Source organism: Schistocerca serialis, chromosome 3 (assembly GCF_023864345.2).
Source record: "Schistocerca serialis cubense isolate TAMUIC-IGC-003099 chromosome 3, iqSchSeri2.2, whole genome shotgun sequence".
Lineage (NCBI taxonomy): Eukaryota > Metazoa > Arthropoda > Insecta > Orthoptera > Acrididae > Schistocerca > Schistocerca serialis.
Window position 1 is genome coordinate 1,024,658,580 of NC_064640.1, and position 13,105 is coordinate 1,024,671,684.

The following is a 13,105-nucleotide window of genomic DNA, read 5'->3' on the forward strand; positions in this document are numbered from 1 at the left end:
AAACTGTGTGACACAGCATTCTACTCAATACAGCACTGAACAATAACTAACAGACATACAACAATGAAACTTCTGGCAGTTACACACTAAACACAGGCATGTGTAGGGATGCCAACTGCATTTTGCTCGAACACACTATTGGCACGACATTATGAATTTTCTGGAATTTTTTGAACAGAACTCGTATACTGCCTGCACTTGGCACTATAGCAATTGGAAAACAAAATCTGTAACATTTCTCGACTAAGCCAAAATTCTTCACCTAATGCTAAAATAGAGTTAGTGTGTGTTTGGTTCTACTCCTATGCTAAGTGCTTTGTCAGGTCTATTCTCAGCACTGTCAAGCATGGGTCACATGGATATGAATGCTTACAAAAGGTTGAAATTAATAGTCTCTAGATCTTGTAATCATTGAATTACACAGGGAAAGACAAATAATGTCCAGAAACACCTTAGATCAGAGACATGCTCAGTTCACCAGAGGGAAAACGTTGCTGCTTTTCAACAGAAAAATCATTTTTGAAAGCTTAAATACAGCCAAACAAAGGAAAAATGTCCATTTCGGAAGAAAAAGGTGTTGAAGTTTTTGTAATAGCAAACATTCCAGTCAAAAAGTTTGCAATCACTACTTTTTTAGAAGTCAGTTTCAAAGACTAAGTCTTTGTTTGTCTTCATTCATGTAGCATCACAACCTTTTAAATTTGTGCGTATAATAATTCACAAATAAACAAATAGTCGTGAATTTCAACAAAAACTGGTGCAAATCTTTAAAAAATGAAAGGACACAAAAAAAAAACCCAGACATGAATTTTGCAAAAAATAGATGGTACATTTTCTGGTCCCTACTGATAACATTCAAAGGCACTGTAAATCCTAATGCTATGTGTAGCAGGACACTAGCATCTACTACCGTTTCATGCAATTTCAATATGCACATGGATTTTATTTCATTTTCGGTACCCTGAAAGTGGAAATCTGAGGAGGCTCTACAGAGTTGACTGTTGTTGATCTATGGAATATGAGGGTATGGTGAACAATGAATTACTGATAAAGCTACAAGATTTTTTTATTATTTAGATCTATTTTTTTATGAAAAGAAGTGTTCTAACCTGAGAACACTGTAATTTATTGCTTGAACAGTACACACACATGGAAGGCAAGGTACAATACAATTAGCAATACACAAGTGATGGACGGAGCCTTGTGCTCTGACCTATATATTCATTAGTTCCAACAGTGGGCACAGCCGGCAGGCTGCGCACACAACTGATGTCGTATTAGCACGTCGGTTGGCCTTTAGTGGCCGAAACAAGCACAAATTCATGCTTGAGCTATTTAATGGCATATACACAAAATTGGTAGTTACATCAAGAACATTTATTTTTTGCAATAATTTAAATTTTTGTGTTGTTAGAAAGACAGCAATAATGCTTGTACAAAATCAAATTTTACATTTTTTATTTATTAATGTATATATTATATTTTTATTATTCTCTTCAATAGATTTCACTAAAGTAATTGTTTTGTGTGTAACATTGCCTGAAATATGATAGTGGTGGTAGTGGTGATAATTGTGTGTTTAAAGTGATCAAACATCATGGTTATCAGTCCTTCGTTTCACTGGAAATTCATGTACAACACTGTGAAATGAGAAAAGGAGAATGGCTGGCTCCAGGATCTGTTACGTTATCATAGTGGTTGACAATTTGCATTACCACAGCATAAGTCACATGACTAAAAGTAAGGTAAAACCAAGGCAGTTGAAACTGTTACTGGTCACAGGTTATAGATGCTGGTGCATAAGTGTAAGTGGCACAGCTCAAGTTCTCCACACTACATATATGTGGCAGGAAGTGCACCCTCCATTCCTGTCCCACATCAATGTCACTGAAGGATACACTAAGAAGGGTCATCATAGTGAGTATAACCACAATGGAGGTGTGAAAATGAGGACTGTGAGGATTAAAGTACTAATTAGCTTAAACCACATCAGAAATAAAATAGGTACATAAAAATTTAAAAATGAATGACAGTGCAGAGAGGGAAAGTAAACTGAGGCCACTCAGGGTACACGCCGCAGTGAGAGGTACTCCCCCTTCCCTCCTGCCACATTCACCCCTGATACCAAACAATTGTTAGCTGCTATCCCTCTGTCTGCAAGTATCTGGCATAGGGAGGTAGACAGTTTGGTGGTTTGTATGAATTATCCAGCAGGGCACACAATGAGAATACAGGTTTGTGCCCAGTACTCCGATTTCATGTTTGTCACCTGTGGTTGATTCTTCAGCTAATTCGTCAGTGAGTTCATTTCCCACAGTGCCAAAATACCTTGGTGTCCAGAACTGTCGCAGTCAGCTAATAGGTCTTGGATGTTAGCGACCAAATAGTTTCTGGGGTGGCACTGACATATGCCTTGTAAGCAGCTCACGGAGTTGCTACAAACCAAGAAGTCCTTAGTTGTGAGAGTTTTAATGTATTGCAGGGCATGTGATATGACAACCAACTCCGCAGTGTACACACTACTTGCACTTGGCAGAGAATTCTTTTTGTGCCCCCTTGAGTGGGCACAAGCATAACCAATCCTATTGTTGGTTTTCAAACAATCTGTGTAGATGCATGTCAAGTTGGGATAGTCATGGAGAACTGAATGGAATGTGTCTGAGAATGTTGGAGGCCAATATTTTCCTTAGGACCATGAAAAAAGTCCCTCTGAATAACAGTACCCAATACACAACATTCCAGGTCGTGAGAGGGATCTCTATGTACATGGACTACAGAGGGCAGTTGGAGGCCCTTGCACAGAGCCTCCAGTTGTACCCTGGGTAGTCTTCCTACTCTTGGGTGATTTGTAAACAGTCTGAGCTGCTGGCTGTGAAACAGAGTAGAGTAACATGGTTGGGTAGGCATCTGACAGACTGTGACTGCATAGTTCACCAAGAGTTTCTGGTGTCCGACCCTCATTGGTGAGGTACCAGCTTCCACCAGGTGTTGGCAATATGCAAAAGATTGCACACTGCATATTCCACACATATCAGCTGGTTTGCAGTGGACCGGCTTGCTTGAAAGCCACTATGGGGCTTGTACGGAATACTCCATTTAACAACCACACACCACTGTGGTGAACAGGGCCTAACACGCTCAGTACTAATGGTGCTGCTGACCTGTAGGCAACACATTCATAGTCCTGGCAGCATAAGATCAAAACTTTGTAGAATCAGAGAAGAACTATGCAGCACCAAGAGGTGCTGCTGAGAAATCTGAGGGTATTAAGTTTCCTCATGCAGTTTACAATTAGTTGGTGTACATGTGGTAAACAAGTTAACTTATTGTCAAAAGGCCTACAAATTTGCAAGTTTCAATGAGTTCAAGTAACTGGTTACTGAGATAAGGTTCTGGGTGAGGATTCACAGTCCTGGGTCAACAAAAGTGCATGACATGAGTTTTCAAGGGAGGAAATTTATATCCATGCTTCACAGCCCAGTTATGTACTTTCTGTATACTGCCCTGAAGGTGGTACTTTGTGGTGTGTAATGATGTAAAGCTGTAATACAGGCAAAGGTTGTCTACATACAATGACAGCAAGACATAGGGTCCCACAGCAATTTAATACCACTGATTGCAATGGCAAAAAGGATTACACTCAAAATCAATCCCTGAGAACATCTGACAGTTTCCTGTACATATTGGTTGCTGAAGATTGAACCTATCATGATTTGGAGCAGTCTGGGGAGAGGAAATTTAGGATAAAAATGGGTAAGCAGCCATGGAAGCCACACTAATGCAGTTTAGACATGATGTGATGGTGACAAGTAGTATTATATACGTTCTGCAGGTTAAAGAACTCAGTGATCGGTTTTTGGTAATGTGCAAAAGCACTGAAAACTGCAGATTCCACACCCATCAGTTGGTCTGTGGTGGACCAGAATGCTAGAAAGCCATTTTGAAATTGTGATAAATGTCCTCCTATTTCCAGGCACCAACACAGTCACATGTCTACCATCCTTTCAAATAACTTACACAGCCCACTCATTAGAGAGACTGGTTAATAATTAGACAAAATTTGTGAGTCTTTTCCCAGTTTCAGGATAGGAATAATAATACCCTTCCCCTATTGGGAGGGAAATACCTTTGTCACCAAATATGACTGAAAAACCTGAGTGTATGCTTTATGCTGTTGTTTCTAAGATGTTTACGCATCTGATTTTGGATTTTATTATGTCCTGGGGCTGTGTCTAGACACACTGTTAAAGCACTGGGGAACTCCCACTCACTAAGTGGAACACTGTATGATACGACGCCTTGGGCATGGAAGGGTAAACAGTTTTGCTCTGCCTGGTGTTTCCAGGTCAGGAAATTAGGATAGTAGTTATGGCATGCAGACATTTCAGTGAAGTGTGCCACAAGAAATTCAGCAACAACCTTGGAATCAATACAGATGTTGCCATTGAGGGAGATACCAGCAACTACAGTAGACAATTGATGGCCACAAAGCCGATGGAGAAGTGTGTGGGCCCTCATAAATGATATGTACTGTTCCCAACACTCCTATTTTCTCCTTTTTATTAGAAACTGTGCCTTTGCTCAAAGTCCCTTGAAAGCTATTAAATTTTCCATGGCTGAAGTGCCATCCTACACACTCTAATAATTGCAGCTATTTGTTTAGACCATGGCACTGGTTTCCTGCTGTAGGTGGGGAGCAGGGTTAAGAAGAGGGTATTGTTGCTTCCACAGCAGGTATAATCATATCAATAGTATCTTGTACAACTCCTTCCATATAATTCATTTGACTGACTTCAAAAGAAGCTTTGGAGGTGAAATCTTGTCAGTTGGTTTTCTGAAGTGACCAATGTGGTGCATGTTGCATTGGTTGGTGTTCGAAAAAGAGAGTGTGTTAGGAAAGTGGTCAAAGTCACAGATATTTACATGGACTTCCACTGGATCAAAGTGGACATGCTTGGGCTGAAGATTTTAATATCTATGGCTGAGTATGTTCCATGGTATATCCTCGAGTGTGTCACAGTCCTGAAGTGTCTGTGATACGTTAGCATTCAAAGTTTGGATCAGAGAGATCAATTTCTCATTTTCTCTACCACACAACTTCTTCAAAAGCTATCCTCAATATTTCCAGAGAAAGACAGTGGCTCTGATATTGCAACAGATTCTCCACAGATTCTGGAGCATAGTAACACCCGGGCAATCTGTCCACCTCCATTTCTCCTGGCCTGACTCTCATCGCATGACATGACGAAAGGCAGATACATCATAGAGTTGTAAGTATCTGCACTGAAATCTTGTTTTATGACTGCTAAGATGGCCGTGTTGGCACGGCCACCTGCATGGGTGTGTTTGATCCATTTCATTACAGGTTGTATGCCCTGATTCCATCCACTCCAATTGGAGGCTCTCCCCATGCACACCACACTGTAATGGCTAAGACTACCTGGCTTAGCAGCCATTTCTAGGAGTCTGGTACTCCAGAGTGGACAGCCATCTACTCCTTGGCATAAATGGGGAAGTTCTTTTTGCCATATTCGGTGTTGTATTTCTTTTTGCCATATTTGGTGTTGCGTTTCTTTATGCCACATTCGGTGTTGTGTTTTTTCCCCATATTTGGTGTTGCATTTTTTTTTTTTTGCCACATTTAGTGTTGCATTTTTTTGCCATATTTGGTGTTGCATTTTTTTGCCACATTCGGTGTACCATTTTTACCATATTTGGTGTTACATTTTTTGCATATTTGGTGCTGTATTTTATGTTGCCATATTCGGTGTTGTGTATTTTGTCAAATCAGGTTTTTTTCTGCCTCATTCATTGTCATTTTTTGCCACACAAATCACAAATTCATGAGATCTGTTACAAATCACGTTCTTCACATTATTTTACTAAAAACTGCCAATTCCACATTTCGTGAAATTTTCCTGCCCCTAGTTACAAGAGATTCTGTTATGATGTGGAGTGCTGGCGTACTCTATAACAAAGCATGCAAGAGTATATCATCCATAGTACTCCATAGCAAAGCATAAAATATGCATAAGGATTTAGGGAAATTGAAGAAATCAGTGTTGCCACTGCTGTTACAATGCCAGTGAATATAGTTTAAATGGACAGTGAGTGCTTAGGTTAAGAGTTAGTTTCTGTAAGACTGCATAAAAGTTCATACATCTCATGACAATGGAAATTAACCCCTTAACATAAAATCAAAGTTATCTTGTTTTTATTATTTAAAATCCTGAGTACACTTGGGCAACTTAGGAAGAGACCTTCGAAAAAATAAAAAAAACCCTTACATCCATTTCAGCACTGATAGCTACGTGTTTGGATGCTAGAGAGCATCTAGTACTGCATTTGTAGCCTGGCTGTCATGTTTTGGTTGATGTGGTTGCCACTAGATATCATCTTTACTGTGAGCAGCTTTGGATACTCAACAACAAAATGTGCACTTTCAGACTCTCTCCTATATTTCTGTTTAGGCAATGCTTTCCAAAAAGAATAGCTATAGTCATCCTGAGTTTGACACTGAATTTAGCTGCTCAGAAAGTGAAGAAGAATGTGGTTACTTCATTAGAGACTGAAAGTGACGACAATTTGTCAGCTGAGAGACAAGTGCTTGCCAGCGGTATGAGATAAATATATCCACTGTGCTCCAGTCAGTTCCTCTAAGACGTATGTACACAGGAAACTGTCGTGGGATCCATGGTTAGACTTCATAGCTGCACAGATACCAAAAAATTACTTCAAATTTCAGGATACTATAGTCAAAGTCCAGAGCATGTGGTACTTGGGATTTTATTATTAGTGATCTTCAAATTTTTGTAATTCATTATTTTGAGCCTTAAAAGCCGTCTTTATATGTCTATATGTAATGTCACATATTACAGGATACTTTTAATGAATAAAAAATTATTTTTTCAAATATCATTTGAAAAAAAGTTGTTGAGTTGAGGGGTTAAGACGGTCACAATGAAATTTGAGTCTGGCAACTAATTATGAGTACAACATTTTACTACTGCAGTGCCTCACTTGTGAAAAAGTAGGGTTCCAGAGTAATGAGGCAGAACACTGTTCCTGATGTACATAATTTTCTGACCACCTCCACCATGTCCCCAACAAATAGCAGTGCTTCTGAGCTTCACCAGAAAAAAATAATATCAACTAAAAAGCAGTATTAAATTTTCCATCCTTTCAAAATGTACTCCAATACAGCCTGAATCACAGCCTGCAACGACACTGCTTCATTATTAATATTTTCACATCATCTGACAGTTAAAAGAAGAAGGTGGGCTTTACTTTCTTTCAGTAAATTTCTGATGAAAACATTACACACAGAATACAATATTAGGTTTTGAAATCTGTTAAAACATGTATATGATAATGACAATGAGCAAATGTAAATAGACAAATAGTGAGGTGAGGAACTAAACATATAAGTGAGAAACAAAACAAAGAAAATGAAGTGTAACAACCAGCACAGAAGGGAAATACAATGTAAGACAAGACTAGTTGGCAAAGAATGAGAAAGACTTGTATAAGCTGAGTGCATGTTGTTGGTAACAGAAATATAGGTATAATAAGATTCCTACTGCCTCACTTCTGAAGCACTGGTGCAGTAGTTACAGATGGTGCAGTGAGTATTAACACAAGCTGTGCCTCTTATGATATATTATAGAAAAGGTACTACCACGTAGTTCTTGGAAACTGCTAGTAAAAGATATTTTTTCTGCTTAGATTCACTGTTATGGCTAGCTTCTAGGTGTTCTGACCCCTCAAATGTTTGCAATAGGTTATCAAACCACGATGATTTTTTTGACGTGTGAGTATTTCCTTGACACTATAAGCCCATTGGCCAGACCACATGGTATTTACCTCTAAAGTTGTCTGTGGTCTACCTAATCCCTCATATGAATGTAACGGGCAAGCACTGAGAGAAGAAATGTGTGCTAGAGGTAACATATAATTGTCCGTAATGGCAAAATGTCAAATGTTAAGAGAGAAATCTTGCCAATACGAATACTCTAGTACCAATACTATGTGTTTCATGGGAACCAGCTGAAAAACTGTGGTAACTTAGGCTTGGCAGTGGGTAGGTCTGCTTGAATCAGAACCGGGTCTAGCTCACAGTACAGATGTTATGGTGACACTGCCTCCTTGCAGTTACCTCACAGCCACTGCCCTGATTTTCGTATGATGGCCAGTGATTGCAATTTGTCCTCTCCCCAAGGTCCACTCCTTTCACAGGATGACTTTTCGAGGCTAGTTTCTGAGGTGGTATGTGGACCTGGTGGTTGGTGGATACATCGGACTTGAACAGCAACAAACTAAGTAGATGCTTAGAGATGAGACCTTCGTTTCTGCTCAGGGTGAACCAGTGCCTCTTTTAAAATGGAAAACAATTAACATAAAACTTATCAATCATAGTACTGCAAAAATATGTGGCTAGTGCACGTATAAAGCAAGTTTAGGAATGGCACCATTTATAGACAGAGCATGATGCTGGACAGACTGAGAAGATCATATGTATATCACACTTCATGATGAATATTTGGTTGAAACTGACCAACAGTGATGAATAAAACATATTATGTCAATAACAGCTAGCCTCTGTGGAACCATTACCTATTTTAATCAGTAATAGTAGCAAAATCATCTACGAACTTAGGCAAATACTGCTCATTACAGAACTCTTTAAAATCTTTATGGCATCACTGCGAAGCTTGCAATTCAGTGGCTGTTCAAAATATTCAGTTCCGTGCCTCACACAACAGAAATCCATGGAAAAAAAAAGCATACTTATACTGTCATCCCACGCATCCCTCATATCAGCAACAGTTGTAATGAAAACTCTCTACACATTTCCATGCTTTCACTCATATGAGCTTAGTGTGTGCTAATCTACACTTTAACATTCTCTGTGATCTCAAAATAAACATCGATGGCCACCAACAATTAATTTCAGCCTTCTATTCTGTTATGGCGTAACAAGACAGCTACGCCACACTGAAGTAGCCGAAAGGCACGCGTAATCTCACTTAGGCTAGAGAAAGGCCTGAAACAGGATACGTAATAAATGGTAGCAAGAAAAGTATGTAGCTGCTATTATACTTAACTTTTAATCCTAGTTGTATACATCGTTCTTGATGAGACATTTCATACGATAACTATCAAACTATGTAAGGCTAATGGCGCCTTGCTAGGTCGTAGCCATGGACTTAGCTGAAGGCTATTCTAACTGTCTCTCGGCAAATGAGAGAAAGGCTTCGTCAGTGTAGTCACTAGCAAAGTCGTCGTACAACTGGGGCGAGTGCTATTCCGTATCTCGAGACCTGCCTTGTGGTGGCGCTCGGTCTGCGATCTCACAGTGGCGACACGCGGGTCCGACATGTACTACTGGACCGCGGCCGATTTAAGCTACCACCTAGCAAGTGTGGTGTCTGGCGGTGACACCACATATTCCATTTTGATCACTGTTTCATCTCATCAAGCCACTGTCTACTTCTGATCAATACAGACAAGTAAGATGTTTTTTCGTCAATGCATATGTAGAACTATGCTTCAAATGAGGAATAATCAAAATATAACAAACAAAACACCTTCAAATGGTTTAATGAGCAACTATTACAAATTAGAACATTCTAGAAAAACTTAAGGTTGTAAGAAGAAAGAAGATGAACATAAGAATGACAGAAGAAAGTTTTTAAGAATTGCATATGAACATTCATGAATTAATAAAATCCTGTAAACAATGTCAATAAAGTTTATAAATAAATGGACAGAAATTCAACAAATCATACAGTAGAAGAAATATGTACATGCATTATATAAAATGGACAGAAATTCAACAAATCATACAGTAGAAGAAATATGTACATGCATTATATAATTTACTACTTGTACAAGGTGTACAACTTTGCTTCCGCCGTTTGCCAATAGGTGGCGATAATGGTAAGTAACGATCAAAAGAAACACATCGCAGACATCAGGCAGTTAGCTTGGACCTCGGTCAACTTAACCTCATTCAAACATTAGTCGATTTGTGTCTGCATCATAAAGTTGTTCTTGATTGAAAATGTCAGTTTATTACTGAAGAGTTGAATAAGGTTACCAGCATCCCTTTCATTTTGCTCCACACCTTTTGTGCCCTACAGCAGTAATGACTGTACTTTTATTTCCTGGCACATTTACAACCATATCACTTCATCAGAGACTACAGGCTTCAAGACCTTTGGATCTCCTGTTACAAATGCTTGGTCATTGTAATGAAACTTGTGAATGTCCATTATTCTGATGCCTTCCTGTAACTATTCCCATAAATAAAGTATCTGCAACTGTTGTGGTATTGTTCTCGAAAGGTTACCATTGGGCTAAGTTGGATTGGTCAAAACACTGTGAGGTCATAATGAGGAAGTATAATCAGGTTACTGGGAAAAGATACTTCACACTGACTGTATATTTTGACATTAACTTGATCCGCCATATGTAGTATTTATATTATTAGCCCTACTTACATATAAATCTTGGACTTAACCCTTTCATGTAACATTATTGGTTACAATACATTCAGATCAGCTTGAGACATATAATTAAACCATAGCCACAGTGTTACTAATATATGCATAAGAAGGCATGTCATTTACATACACCAACAGCTGCAGCATAGCAGCTAGCACACTAGTTTATACTCAATTGTCAGTTACTTCCAAATAGTCACTACTGATATGTAATTTAGCAGCAAGGTTATTAAACATTTATCTTACAGTCTCACTCTATTCTGTACTCCGTATTTATTGTTTTCGATTTTAGTGGTCTCCAGAAAGACTTTGAAAACCAGATATAATGAAAAGCCACATGAGATGGCTTACATGTATGTGTGTCATAACTGATGAGACAGGACTCACAAGAAGTTGCATCATTCTCCCGGTTCCTGCTTGACGAAATTATTGCAGTTCCTATAGCACTCTTATTTTCTATTTCTACAGGCACCTGCAGTAATGATGACACATTTTTCTCAGCTACCTAATTGGAAGACTGTGCTAAAGATAACTTTCTTTCAATCTCAATCCACACTGATAATGAGTTATTGGAATATTCATGCATTTTACATGACCCTCTACAAAATTTTCATGTAAAATGTGATTTACCAATACTATATGAAATTGTTTAACCATAAAGCTCATGTTAGATATTTAAATTTCTTTTTGCTTAAAACATAGCATAATTATATTTTTTGTAGTAAGAAATGAAACTGTATTTCAGAAAAGTGTCACAGAAACATATTTTTATTGTCTACATGGCTGATCTATCCAAGTGCGAAGCAAAGAGCAGCTCAGTTTTAAAACACCCATGAAGATTATAACATATTTTACATGAGGGACGCAGTTTGAATTAGTTAAAATTGTTGAGATTGCAATATACACTCTATACACAAAAGTGTTCACTTTTAAGAACAAAAACCGTTGGGAATAGGCTACTTATCATATTCAATATATGTAACGAAATATGTTGTACCTGTAAAATTAAAATGAATTACATGTTTTGTCCCTGAACTTTAGTTGATCATTAGGAACAGCACTTTCACCTTGTTAATATTGCAGTAACTTGGCAGTTTTTCAGTCCACATTGCCTCAATAAGTCACATATGAAGACTGACTGATACCAACACAAAATTTATCAGTAATCTTCAAATGTGAAATGTTATTGATTTTACGCATGTGTGATGATAATTCTTTCAAAAGCAAGGTCTCTCTTACTATAGGAATTCCACTTCCTCTAATACGCTTTTCAGTTATGTAATCACAAAAAACCATGGTAAAATGAACGTTACAGTTAACAGTGAAAAATTCATTTATATAGTCTTGAAGTTCTTTCAACTTGGTAGTTTATTCTGATATTTTCCAAATAGTCTCTTAGTGTGACATCGGGTGAAATGATACAGCCTTTAGTAATGGATTTAGCAAATAATGGACATTATTTACGTGAAAACATAATGAGAAAGTTTATATACAATTACCAAAATCATAGAAACACCAATTTTCTGAGGAAACAGCAATTCTGTAGACTGGTGGAATTCACTGCGTGCACATTGTGACTTATTTGTTACTGCAATTGAGGTAGCTCACTTTTCAGTAGACTAAGTAGTGTATTACATGTTTGTCCATGCATCTTCCTAACTTCTAATGAGAGTACAGCACTGGAATATAGTTACTTGAAGAATGTCTGCCAGCATGTTAGATTTATGACTTGCAACAGTGGTGGTGATTGGACCTGTGACTATGGCAAGGCAAAAACATCAGCACTCCATAATAATGAACGAAAATTAACACTCAATCTAATGACCTGTGGATATTGATTACTGTAAAGAACTGTGGAGTCAATGTAACAGAAGTGGTGTCACAATATTATTAGTACCCTGAATTCAAACACAAGCAGCAACTTTTAAAAAAACATTTGTGTGCCACATACAGTGCTGAGCCTTTGTAACATGCACCAATGACAGACATTTCGTGCTTTATGGCACTAACTAAACAGCAAGGTCAAATTGGAAATTTGTGGTAAGTTCCTATGGGACCAAACTGCTGAGGTCATCGGTCCCTAGGCTTACACACTATTTAATATAACTTAAACTAACTTACTCTAAGGAAAACAGATACATCAATGCCTGAGGGAGGACTCGAACCTCCGACAGGGCAGCCACGCGAACTGTGGCAAGGGGTCTCAGACCGTGCGGCTACCCCGTGCAGCCAAACAGCAAGGTCATCAGCATACTATGTACCAGTGATGACTGGGAGACATTAATATGAACCACCCTCCACCTTGTTTCAAACAGATCTGATTTATGGCTAGTGGATGCCCAAAGAAGCATTGGCATCAGACTATCAATTTCTTGGCACTAAACATGATGTTAGCTCTGTTATGTGTGAGCAATTAGCTTACATCATTCTATTGGTTTTATTATGTCCTTGCAAGAATAAATTATAACAACAAATTATGTGGACACCCTCCTTATACCCACATTTTATTCATCAACAAGAATAATTTCCTCCCACATAAGAATGCTCCAGTTCACAAGGCTACAATCACTCAGGTGCAGTTTTAGGAACATAGCAATGAC

The 13,105-nt window shown here is 38.4% G+C and overlaps 1 protein-coding gene across 1 annotated transcript in view; it reads right to left on the reverse strand.

Moving 5' to 3' along the window:
* Positions 1-13,105, reverse strand: part of LOC126471484 (tyrosine-protein phosphatase non-receptor type 14) — a 172,879-nt gene that overhangs the window by 96,862 nt on the left and 62,912 nt on the right. The gene's annotated exons all lie outside the window — the stretch shown is intronic.